Consider the following 12,386-nt stretch of genomic DNA (forward strand, 5'->3'; position numbering starts at 1 on the left):
TGACAAAGAAATCCTAGATAACCCATGGTGGTTGATGATGTTACCAAGAAAAAGAATGTAGTAGAAGAAGAAAAAGAGAAACTTGGAGAATACCCACACTTGATGGTGGGATAATAATGGATGATGAACCAGCAAAAAGAGACTGAGAAGGAACAGTATCTGTTGTTGGCATCAATCAAGTGTATGTGAAATACTTTAATTTGAAAACCTATATATGACAGTTTAAACTATTCTCACATACCCCAGCCTTCTCATTTTACAGTGTAAGAAATTAAGGTTCACATTGGGAAGTTGATAGCTAGGACTGGAACACGGTCTTGAATCTCATTTACTACCCTCTCTACTATGCTGATGTCTTTTCATTTGTTTTTTTTAAAGACACCAAATTGGGTTCTATAATATGCATATAACCAAAGTATGAGACTCACTATTGATGTTCATCCCCTTATGTTCTTCTGAGATTTCTCATTTAAACAATGGCCCAGTTAGGATCCATTTACTCAACAGAATTGCTGAGAAAAATTTTCAAATGAGGTTCTTCCTAACAGAAATAAGATTGACTAGAACTAACACTTTGGTGAGCAGAGGATCACTCCCTAAAAACCTTTCATATTCTGCATCTAAGAAAAACATGCTCTTTTGTAAAGGTTCAACAAAAACACTTAAAATTAGTCAAGCTTTATGCACTGAATAATTAGTACTAATAAATTAGTAAATTAAATTTGTTTTTCTTAAAAGACCCTTTAAGGGGCAGCTAGGTGGCTCAGTGGATAAAGCACCGGCCCTGGAGTCAGGAGTACCTGGGTTCAAATCTGGTCTCAGACACTTAATAATTACCTAGCTGTGTGGCCTTGGGCAAGCCACTTAACCCCATTTGCCTTGCAAAAAAAAACCAACTTAAAGAAAAGACCCTTTAAAACAAACCAATAGTAAAGTAACTTCCCTAGGTACCAGAGATTATTAAACCAATACCAGGTAGTTCTAGTCAAGTCTGATTAAGGTTGTAGATGTCCTGGAAACTTAGTAAAAAGGGGAAATTATCTTGTGTCCAATAAATATTTGCCTCTGTCACTATATCTAATTATCTACTTATTATATAGTCATATAAACTAATTAAATAATTAAATAGAAATTATAATGCTCTCTAGAAACTGATATACTAAGTCAATAATATGTATAAGGTTTAATATATAATATGTCTATTTTATTTGGATTACATTTTAGAATTTAAATTTATATTTTGTTTTAGCATATGTTTTCTGAATTCCTTTAAAGATGTGAAATAGTTCTTATGGTAAAGGGGAAGGTTTTTAGTCTGGGGAGTAGTTCTTATCTAACCATCATGCATGATGATGACTTCTACATTAGGTAGGATTTGAATCAAGGAGCACTTGAAAAGGCTTACAGGAGCCAAGGGTATCAGAAGGAGGTTTTAAAGTTGGAAACTGGGCTGTTGTTCCATTTATGATGGTCAGCGAAATTGAGCCTGATTTGAGTACAGGAGTGCAGAAACATCCATCAGTGCCCCAGAAGGCAGAACAACAACCAATTAGTAGAGGAAGGCTTCATTTCAGTAGGTGGAAAAGCTCCTGACAAGTAGAGCCATCCAAAAAGGTTTGGATATCTCTTAGGAGAGAATGAATTCCTCAACCCTGAAGAACTTCATCTGGAGGCTAGATGACCTGACCCATTTGTCAGAGATAGAATTGATATGATTCATCCTTTGGACAAGGGTTTTAAAATTTTATTCTAATCATAGATTTAGAGCCTGTCTAAACCCTTTATTTTGTAGCCAAGAAATCTGAAGCTCAGGAAAGTAGTGACCTCTCTCCCCACCCCCACCCCCTGGAGGAAGTGGCTGGCCAGGATTTGAACCCCACATTCTTCCTCCAAGCTCTTCAACATCTATTCTCCCTTCACAGATCCTCCATAAAATTAAAGGTTTAAACTAATTTCTCCCTCTAGAGTTTATGATCCCTTCCAATGCATCTTAGAAATATGGAATGGGAGGCCAAGTAATTTCCACAATCTCCATTCTAACTTGTATATTATATAAGTGCTTTCTAGAGTCATTTTGGTGCATCCTCTACCCCTGCCCCTCATCCTGATGCAGCAGCTCTCAGCAGACCTGGACCTACTGCCTGAACAGTCCTCAGAACAAATGGAGGTTCTGGCAGAAGCTTCAATCTGAGCATCTCTTTTTGAGTTGCTCATGCTGGTTTTTGTCCTCCCTCTACTGCAACCAGTTCTATGAAGTCATATCTGTAATCTCTTCACATAGAAGATAACCAATCATACTACAAATATGTGAGAAGGAACTGTCAATAATAAAAATTCTTCTTTTTGTAATAAGTAATTTAGTAATTTATTAATTAGAACCTTTTCTGGTGACTTAAAGGAAATTCCTCATTTTTCCTCTTTTTTTATGAAAATGGCCTATGAATTTAAAAAAGATATCCTGGATTAAAATGAGAAGGAAGCAGATTTTTGCAAATAATTTTCCTCATCATGCTTCAAGACCTCATTTCTTTTTGTTTATGCAGCTTTAAGAGACTTTCCTACAAAGGGGCTCATATTCATATGTTTAGATTATTCCTTTGACAGATGTAATTAACCACAGAGAGAACTTTGTTCATTAATCTTCTGATTATTAAGGCAGGGTTTAAAGTAGAGGGACAGATGCTCCTCCAAGGTGTACATCACTGTCTTATCAGATGTACTATAACAGGCTCCTATAGAAAAGGAATTTGCTTTTAATGATGAGATTCTGCAGATGGTTCCTGTTGTTAATGACTGCACAGATCACATCTAACCTCAGCACATGCCTTTAGAATCTAACTATTTCTCAATGAAATCCATGGATCCTAAAAAGAGATTTCATAATAAATGCAGAAAAAAAGAAAGTAGGTAAAGAATGTATATTGCCTAGATTTTATGAATCAGTATATGTGTATATGTATATATGTATGTATGTTGATAAGCATTAAATGTGGAGGAATAAATTGGACCCAGAATTGAAAAGGAGAAAAAGAGGAGACTAGTCCATGTTTGAGAAATAGCAGCATTTTTGGAGATTCTAAGTCATCCTCTGTCACCAAATTCCAGTAAGTTTAGCTAGTATTCTCACTAGTATATGGCCATCAAATATGGACTGCCATAATTTAAGAATAACCACAGTTCCATATGTGACTCAATACAAGTGAGCTGGTATTTATCATGAATAATGACTTTATCATATGAGCTGCTTAATGAAAGGGAGCATCTCATGATGTAAGAGTGCTGGGCTTGGATTCAAGATCTGAGTTCAAATTCTGATTTAGAAACTTGCAGCTATGTGTTCCTAGGCAAGTCTCTTAACTTCTTTAAGACCTATTTTCATCTCTCTGATAAAGTCAGTATCCCACTCTATCCAAGTCTTTGACCCTTTTCTTCTCCTCTATACACTTTACTCTGTAGTCTCTTCTGTTTATCAAGGTCACATGTGCTAATCATTGATATCCAGGTTCACTTTCCTCTCTCTGCATTATCATTATCATTCTTGACCATCTCTTAAGCTCCCAAGATAAAATTATCATCTCTGTGCAGATGATTCCAGCCCTCCTGACCTTTAGTCTCACAACTCCAAATTCCTGTTGGACATCTCAAGCTAGATGGCTTGTAGACATCTTAAACTCAACATGTATAAAACTGAGCCTATTACTTTTCCCCTTTCTCCCATTATCTTCTCCTCCTAGCTTCCCAATGCTGTAGGCATCAAATGACCCTTCCCTGTTACATTAATAATATGCTACATTAAAAATAAAGTGACATCCCAGTCGCTTAGACTGACAACCAAAGGGGTCATCCTTGATTTCCAATGCTTTCCCCTCCCTTTCATACTTGATCAGTTGCCAACTTGTGTCATTTCTACCATCTTTCTCATTCTGACTTTTCTGGCTTCTACAAGGAAATCTGATCTTATGCAGGAAGCCTTTCCCTTGACATTAGTGCCTTTCTTCTGCAGTTATCTCTTTATTCTTTACAGCTTTTATTTATACAGAGTTGTTTACATGTTGTCTTCCTCTTGGTTTGGATGGTGAGCCCTTGACAAATAAGATTTTTTTTTACTTTACTTGCATTGCCATTGATTAGCACCAGGCCTTCCACATAGTAGGCACCTAATAAGATGCTTCTTGACTTAGTAGGATCAAATGATATATAAAGTGCTTTTAGCACTTTGTAAATGTGAGCTATTTAATAATAAAGTGGTAATTAAGCCATCATGGTCACAAGGTTGTTGGCTAGTGGTGTGGTGGTGCCCATCAAGTATTATGAGACCCAGAATTTAGATCCTGAGCAAGACCTGGCTCCCTTCTGAGCCTCAGTGCCTTCATCTAGGTATAACCAGACTGGGGTTGATCACCTCTCAGTTGTTGGGTGAAAACAAAGAAGGTGAACTTGGGAGATCTTCTTGGAAGATCTTACAGGCTTCCTAGATGTCAGCCATCATATTCATCATGGCTTTGTTTGTAACTAAGAGTCCTCTGGAGCATTGATTTGTTGAGCAACTTTACTGAGGGGCCATATAGTCAGTCCTGTCAGAAGCCAGACTTGAACCCAGGTTTTTCTAACTCCCAGATAGAAGGATTGACCTATCTACTCTCTACCACTTATAAAGAAGCCTATTTCTGGTACTACCACTGGTGGGAACCAATCCCTTATATATCTTCCTATCTCTTCCCCTATTTCATCCAATGAAACAATGGCCTCTTCTTTAGATTTCATAGATAAATTTATTTTATAAACTCTATGCATTTATATTTAGTATATTTAAATATTTTGTTTGTTTCTCCTTTCCCTACTAGACATTAAGTTCTTTGAAGACTGAATTATTTAAATTTTCTTTTTCCCCCTGGTGCATACTACAGTGATCTCCATACAGTAGGCTTTTTTAAAAAGTTTTTTTTTTGCAAGGCAATGGGGTTAAGTGACTTGTCCAAGGCCACACAGCTAGGTAATTATTAAGTGTCTGAGGCCGGATTTAAACTCAGGTACTCCTGACTCCAGGGCCAGTGCTCCTTCTACTGCATCACCTAGCTGCCCCCATACAGTAGGCTTTTAATTAAAAGTTTGTTGTGTTGTATATCTGGAACAGTGTACCTGCTACACTTATGAATGTGATACAAACATCTCTCCTAAACACCAATAAAGAGATTTGAAAAATAATAGTGGAGCAGCATCATCAATCCAAGGAAATGTGACTCATTCTGTAGTGAAGGGGGAAAATAAATGTTTCTTTTATTTGAATCTTAAAGACCCAAGGTACTTGTATGTTAGTCTATATCTGACAGCTCCATAGCCTATATGGCTGAGAGAAATAACCTTCCTTGAAGTAGATAGCTTTCATCAACATAATATATGGGCCGCAAGATAGAATTGACTTGGCTTAGTCTTATCTTTGAAGGATTTGAGTCTAACATTGATGTAGCTTAGGAGCCATATAACCATGTTCAAATCCCTGAACCACTCTGAACTTCAGTTTCCTTATCTATCACTCTTTGAACTCCACTATGATAATATTTTCTCATCCAGGAAACTTCAACATCCTACTAGATTGCACCAGTTTTAGTACTTGTGCCTCATCATTACCATGTGCACCTCTGAGTTGAGGGTAGAGCAGAATGACTCTTCATTTCCTACTCTCTGCTGCTGTGATTGATCAACTTTCCCATTTCGATAGTAAGCTCCTTGAGGGCAGGAGCTCTTTCTTATTTGTATCTCCAGGGCTTAACAGTGTCTGATGCATTGGAGGAACTTAATAAATATTTGACTATCACAGGATTCCTCATGCCCTTTTCCAACTATTTTAAAAAACAAACTCACCCATAGTCCTGTTCTGCCCAGTCCAACTATATGTTGCTAGTGAGAACACTATTCCTCTGCTACTGATGGGTTGCTGGCATTTATAGAGAGCCTTCACATCCCTGAGTGGGAGAATATTTGTTTTTCTTCTATTCCTTTTTTAAAAATCAGGAGTAGTAACTTCACTAGTCTTATCTGCCAGAAGAAGAACTATTTGTTCCCTGTTCCTAATCATGGCCCTACTTTTCCTTCCTCTTACAGGAAGGAGAGTAATTTCTGTTGTGTTAAGCATAATTTATCTTTTCTCTCTGCCCTGTTTGGTAAAGTGTCAAGTTTTGATTTCACATAAGTGAAAATTATTCACTTAACTCACTTTGGCATAGATGGCAGCCAGAGGATATTTCAAGATTCTAGATAATGTAAGAAGTTTCCTTCTGCCAACTATCTGATAGAAAAATCATTTCTAGCTTTTACTATTTCCTTATAGCAAATTGTCTCTTTGAGAGTTAAATTGTCTTCCAGGGGATACTCAAAGGATGAATTTGCTTCTTAATTATGGGAACTGTGATGGGCTCTTTCAGAAGCATCAAGGAAGTGCAGGGAGATAAAGTACACCCTGCATGAAGACTGGAGGGTCTGCTTTCTGTTCCCAACTAGCCGAGCTGCCCCCAGAGCCTCGGGTGCCACATCCTTCCAGGGACAGAGTTGGACTGGAGGAGCTCTGAAATCCCCCCCAAGCTCTTCTCAGTAACACCTTCACACTTGAGGACCCAGTGCTTAGCAACCACCCAACTCTGCTGCTAGATGCAAATGCTTTTTAGTCATCCTGTTTGTTTGCATCACAGGAGCTGGATGGTACATGTTGGGAACCACTGGGTCTTCATCCCTCAGACTTTGCCAGCAGAGAGGTCGAGTAAAATTCTGCCTTTCTTTCTAGTTGACCCCTTTTATTTATCTGTCTTTGAGGAGGTAGTATTGTCCTTTTTATTTATCTTTTTCATCCCCTCAACAGTGCTTTTTTGTAAATAGTTATTCTGCATAATCTGTTTAATTATTAGTTTCCCCTTTTGAGATGTAGGGATGTAAACCATCACCAGCTGTGGCAGCAGCACCCCCCCCCATTTGGCACACATGTAAAGAAGTGGGGACTTCACACCTTGGTTCTGGATCTCAGTTTAACCCCTTTGCTAGTGGAAAATGATTTTCTCTCCTAAATATCCTCTCATTTTTGTACCTTTTCACCTTCAATATGATCATTGCTCTGTCAAGAGAGAAAACCAGATGTGAAGATCACAGCAGACACATACATACATACACACACACACACACACACACACACACACACACACACACACAAACTGAAAAGGATAATAAGCAGTTTTGTTGAAAATCACAGGGCATGTATCATGGGGGGAAGAAACCCAAAGAAAGCCTTCAGTTTCCAGAGTCTGCTTGAAATTTAAGGCCGAGTGTTTCCTAAATGATCCCATCTTCCTTACAGATTTTAGGAAAAGGTCTGATTAACTTTAGATTTCAACTGGTAAATTACCAGTGAGAAACTATTCAAAGCTTACAGAATATTCTGGAAAATTCATTGACTATAATGAAATTTTGTTATAAATTCTTCCACACCTTACTGATAACTTTATAAATAACATACCAACTGGACATCAAAGACCTCAGCTTTACTCCATCTCTACAACTCTCATTGTTTGACAGTACAGTTAGTCTCTAAACACATTGAGTTTCCATGTAGGATAGAGGATTTGTCCTCCTAGCCTCTGAAATTCTCTGATTTATTCCTGTTGCTCAGGTGGGTGAAGACCTTATTCTCTCTGTAGAATGAGACATAAAGAACAAGATTAGGTCAGTAACAGTAGGATAGAAAAATCTTGTTTGGGTTTGAAAGGTTTAGCATGATTAAAATAATTTGCTTAAAGGAAATTAATCTGATTAACCAAACCAGCTAAGTTACTGAATACCATAGTTTTAAAATGACCCATGTCCTTTTCCTCTTCCCTTAACTGACTGTACTTATTTAGATTACCTGATTTATTAAAATGATTGGCTTCTTTTTGAGGGGAGGGAGTGGGCAGGGGAGATGTCTGCTTTCCTTTACAACTTCTCTGGAGTATGTGGACTTTGTTCCATATGGAAATGAAAGGCCAAGTTTATATAATGGTGGATGAGGAGAGGAGGGGTTGGGAGTGCGACTCTTTTTCTTGTTAGGAAAAGAAACTGTCAGTTACCCCATCTGTACTAAATGTTTTCTTATTCTCAGACAGAAAGGAATGTCAGCTGTGATTTAAAAAAAAGAGTAGATGAGTCTTAGTAGAGAGAGAGTTGGACTGGAAGGCAAGAGATGGGGGTTCAGATCCTGCTTTATAGCCTTGCCTATTATTCACCTAATCACACAGGGTTATCAGAAAAATATAAAACACTGTTCAAAATGAATTGTTTATCCTGTAGGAAAATTTTCTGCTTTGTTTATTTCTGTTATCTTTCTGGTTGTGTGTGTGTGTGTGTGTGTGTGTGTGTGTGTGTGTGTGTATACACACACATGGATTCATACCTATATATATATAATTACAATTTATATAATTATACATAAATTTTATATTTCCCAGTGAGAGGAGCATGGATACTGTCATAAATCAATAACTACCGTTGCTGTTTTGTATCTATTATAAACAATGTACCAATTTTCTGTCCTTGTTCCTTAGATCAGTTTTGGGATGGACCTAATTTTGGGAGTTATTAATTACATGAGAATGTAGGAGGAGAAAGAAAGGAGGCTTTGTTGAAATGTTCACCTTGGTCCAAGATAATGATAAAATGTGTGAGGCATTATGAAAAGTTTTATAGAAGTTCAAAGTATTTTTACTGTTAATTACAATATGTCAATCACATTTTATGGCTCTTGCCTGTTTTTACCTGCCATTAATAGACATCTGGCACTTGACATTGCTCTAGGCTGTTGTTTCCATAGCAGAGATGGAAACTCCTTAGAAATGCAGAAAATATGGAATTTTTTTAACAAGTACAGTATTTAAAATAAGTACAATAACTTGTTTCAAATACATGGAAATGTAATTTCCTGTCAAGACCATCAACTTTGTTTATAGGAATAGGTAAGCAGAAAATATGAGAAAGTAAAGAGTCAGTTTTTGGTGGGGCTTTTTTCCTCAGAGAAGACTTTTCTTTTTCTTTCCTAAAGAAAAACCAATAGATATTATAAATACTCAACATTGGACACACAGTTCACTTTATTATAGTTTCCCAGATAATACTCTAAAACATTCAGGATCCATAATCCCATCTTTCTGGGTAATCCCACAACCAATATAAATCGAGGCCTCTGTACCTTAAATGGTCTTGATGAATCACTTTGACCAAAAAAAAAATTCTTTTCCTAAATTAGCCAGATTGGTCCTGCGAGAATTTGTGCATTCTACCAGAAGATCCATATTTGAAAACTTTGTAGCTTAGAGGAGGATCTGCCCTCCAAAGAAGACAAGACCACCCAGGCTAAGGAACTGGAGAAGGACTTTTGGGAGGGGACTCTTAGTTATTGAAAACTGTGAGCATTAGCCTTCTTGCCCTAGTCAAACAAGATGAAGAAAAGTGTCTGACAATTAAATGGTGAGGATTAGGAGCGCAAGATTGCTCTCTCCATTTTTTTCATGGGTAATCATGAAAGGGATCATAAGATTCAGAACTGGAAATTTCCTTAAAGAACATCATCACACTTTCACTTAACAGAAAAGAAGAAAGTAACCAACAATAGGAAGATGGGTTAGATTGCAGAGCAAAATTTCATTTTCCTCTGATCTTTCTTCTTTGGGTGCTATGAAAAGCCCGGGTCTAGCTGATTATACTGTATGGTGTATAGTTGATGTTTAATTGAAATGAAAATTCAAATTCTTTTTTTGTATCTTCAACCCCCCCAATCTAAAGTTTTCCACTTATAGCAATAAAAGCAAGAAGTGAGCCTTCCCTGAAACTTTACTAGCTGTTCTTGTGGACCCTTAAAAGGGCCCTTTAAAAGTTGCATGACTTCCATCTCGTGGCCATAGATGAGGAGAAAGCCTATTCATTAGGCGTGCCCATAATCAAAAACTTGTCACAGTACTGTTGGGGGAATAACTAAAAACAATAGGAGTAGGGAGCATTTATAGCAAAGTTGCTATTTATATGAGTCCTCTTTCTACTTTCCCCCATCACATTCACCTTTAAGGGTTATAGAGAAAATGATGATTATTCACTGCATTTTAATGCTAGGGGAAAAACTACATCCTAAGGGTATTAGAGTATCAGCAACTGATTTGTGACCCCTTTTGAAATACAGAATGTGATCTCTTATATTTTGAAGGTGTTTCTTTTCTATTATCTATGTTTTATTGGCAACCAAGAACAAAGGAAACACTGAGAAAAGTATTAATAGTAACCACCCACTGCCCAAGCTATTCACCACTGTTTGTCTAACCAGAAACCAAGTGTGAAAACCAGGGGTAGAAGTTCACTTAAAAACCTGAATAAAGATGGAAAACAAGATCTCTAAATCAAGGTCTATTATTGCAAAATCAAGGAGACCAGTTTTCTTGAGCTGCTATACATTTGATGAATTCCCTGAGTTCTTTTGCTGTGGTTTACCCATTTTTTTTTTAACAAGGAAACCATGTACTTAAGTCCAGGATGGCAGTCTGGGATCTAATTCAATTGGAGAATTGGGGAAATTAAAAGTTCTGTGCCTATCAAAATATATCCTTTCCTCACCATTACTGGGGCCCTATCTTGCAAAAGGAGGAAACATAAGACTGTTGTAGGAGACTGCAGATATCCCAAAACTCTCAGTAAAATACATTTGAAGACATTTTTTTATTTCTCCTTATAAATCCCTCTCCACACAAACACACACACACACACACACACACACACACACACACACACACAAACAGGAGGATGATTTTATTAAAAATCCAATTAAATGTGAACATATTTGCCTGTCCTTTTGGTTTCTTTATGTGAGTGGATCTGGAACATTTTTGAGATTCTGTTGAGTTAAAAAAAATTCTCTTCAGTCTTGCTAACCTAAAAAGTGTATTTAAAAACGTTGAAATTAGGAAAGGAAAAAATTGTAGATTTAACAAAGTAGTAGATCATATAGGCTTTTGATAACAGGTGCACCATGGAACTGTCTTTCAAAACTGCCAAATCCCATTTCTCTACTCCATCTTAACTATTATTTTCACTCTGTTTCTCTGAATTAGACATCATGCAATTGAAATACATAGTGAGTCCAAGGCTAGAATCAGGGAGACCTGAGTTTGTCTTTCCTCTGACATTCTAGCGCTTCACCATGAGCAAGTCATAGCTTCTCAATGGCCCAGGCAACTCTCTTAAAAAGATATTACAGATGAACTCATCTGCATTATGCATGGAGTTTTCATATTGAGTTCTCAACACAGATGGAATCAAAAATCTGGGTCCTTTCCCCCCACCATCAAAAGAGAGTAAAATATAATTTTTCTAAATAATGACTTTGAGGTAGTATCAAACTGCTTTTAGTTACAGAATTTTTCAATTCTCTCTTGTCAAGATGAACACTTAGAGAAGAAAGAATAGGTTTCTTCTTTTGTTATGAAGAAAAAAGTCCAGTAAAATTCAGAAGATGGAGAGGAAGATAATTTGACAGCACAACTATAAAAGCCAAAAATATAAAGTAGGCATTAGATGTCTATACAGAGATTATTTGCACTTGGTCCTTCTTCCACTGCTTGTGGAAATGATAAAGGCTCCCCTGTTTATCAGCATATTTCAGAAGAAAAGTAGTCAATCGGTACTTATTACTTTGGGAAAATTAGAAATCAAAATGATGTCCTTGAATTCATAGGTGATATTTAGGAATTAAAAAGTAGTAAGGGAAAATTGTAAAAGAAAATGAAGAGGTTGGAAAATGTGGTAGATTTGCAAAAGACAAAATAATTTATGAGGGTTGAGAAAAAATGCAGTCCAATAGCAATATGGGACAGTAGGTAAAGTGCTGGACTTTCCCCAAGGGTGGGGAGATAGCTGAGGCAAAGGTCTGATCCAGTGAGAGTGACTTAACCACTGAGCCTCAAGTTCCTCATCTCTAAGTGGGATAAAGATGGAAGCCCCACTCCACACTCCACACACTCACCCAGGGTTGTGGTGAGGGGATCTCCAGTAAAGACATTCACAAACCACTCTATTCTTACCACTATTCCCTCATTGTAAGATCCTGAGCCTCACTTTACTCATCCTGAGAACTTCCTCCTCAATGAACAGGTTTCTCTTTCTAAGTGCAAAATGTCTTTTGGAGACCTAGACAGCCACGGGTGGGAGGGAGCCCAAGACTGACTGTGACTGTCTCAAGCCAAGAAAGGAGAAGAGGGAAATTCTGGATTTTCTCTGGAGCTGCCCCCAAGAACAGGACAAAGAGGGTACAGGCAGTAACTGATGATGTTGGTAGTGGCAGGCACTCTTATGCTAAGCACTTTACAACTATGATCTTGTTTGATCCT

The 12,386-nt window shown here is 37.4% G+C and overlaps 1 protein-coding gene across 1 annotated transcript in view; it reads left to right on the forward strand.

Annotated features, from left to right (window-relative positions):
* Window positions 1–12,386, forward strand: part of MCU (mitochondrial calcium uniporter) — a 165,909-nt gene that overhangs the window by 117,520 nt on the left and 36,003 nt on the right. The window lies entirely within an intron of this gene.

This window comes from Macrotis lagotis, chromosome 4, assembly GCF_037893015.1.
Source record: "Macrotis lagotis isolate mMagLag1 chromosome 4, bilby.v1.9.chrom.fasta, whole genome shotgun sequence".
NCBI lineage: Eukaryota > Metazoa > Chordata > Mammalia > Peramelemorphia > Peramelidae > Macrotis > Macrotis lagotis.